Genomic DNA, 310 nt, shown 5'->3' on the forward strand with positions numbered 1-310 from the left:
GCCTCTGCACCTCCTACTCAGTCTCAATGCGCTTCTTTCTTTCCTTCCAGTTGTAGAACTTCTACTGGGCCATCTTTCCCGTGGTTCTGGATGACAACTGCTTTGTCTTATAGTTGGTAGTTTCAATGTTGTTGTGGGAGGCAGCACACACAGGTCTATACCTTATGCCGCCATCTTGGTTCCTCCCAAAATGATTATTTAAAATGTAGTTCACATTATGTCACTTCCCTGCTCAAAACCTTCCAATGGCTTCCTATTACATTCAGATTTTAAAAATTAATTTAGCCTTAGTTGGTTTGGCTCAGTGGAT

The sequence above is a fragment of the Myotis brandtii genome, unplaced genomic scaffold (genome assembly GCF_000412655.1).
Source record: "Myotis brandtii unplaced genomic scaffold, ASM41265v1 scaffold199, whole genome shotgun sequence".
NCBI classification, from domain to species: Eukaryota; Metazoa; Chordata; class Mammalia; order Chiroptera; family Vespertilionidae; genus Myotis; species Myotis brandtii.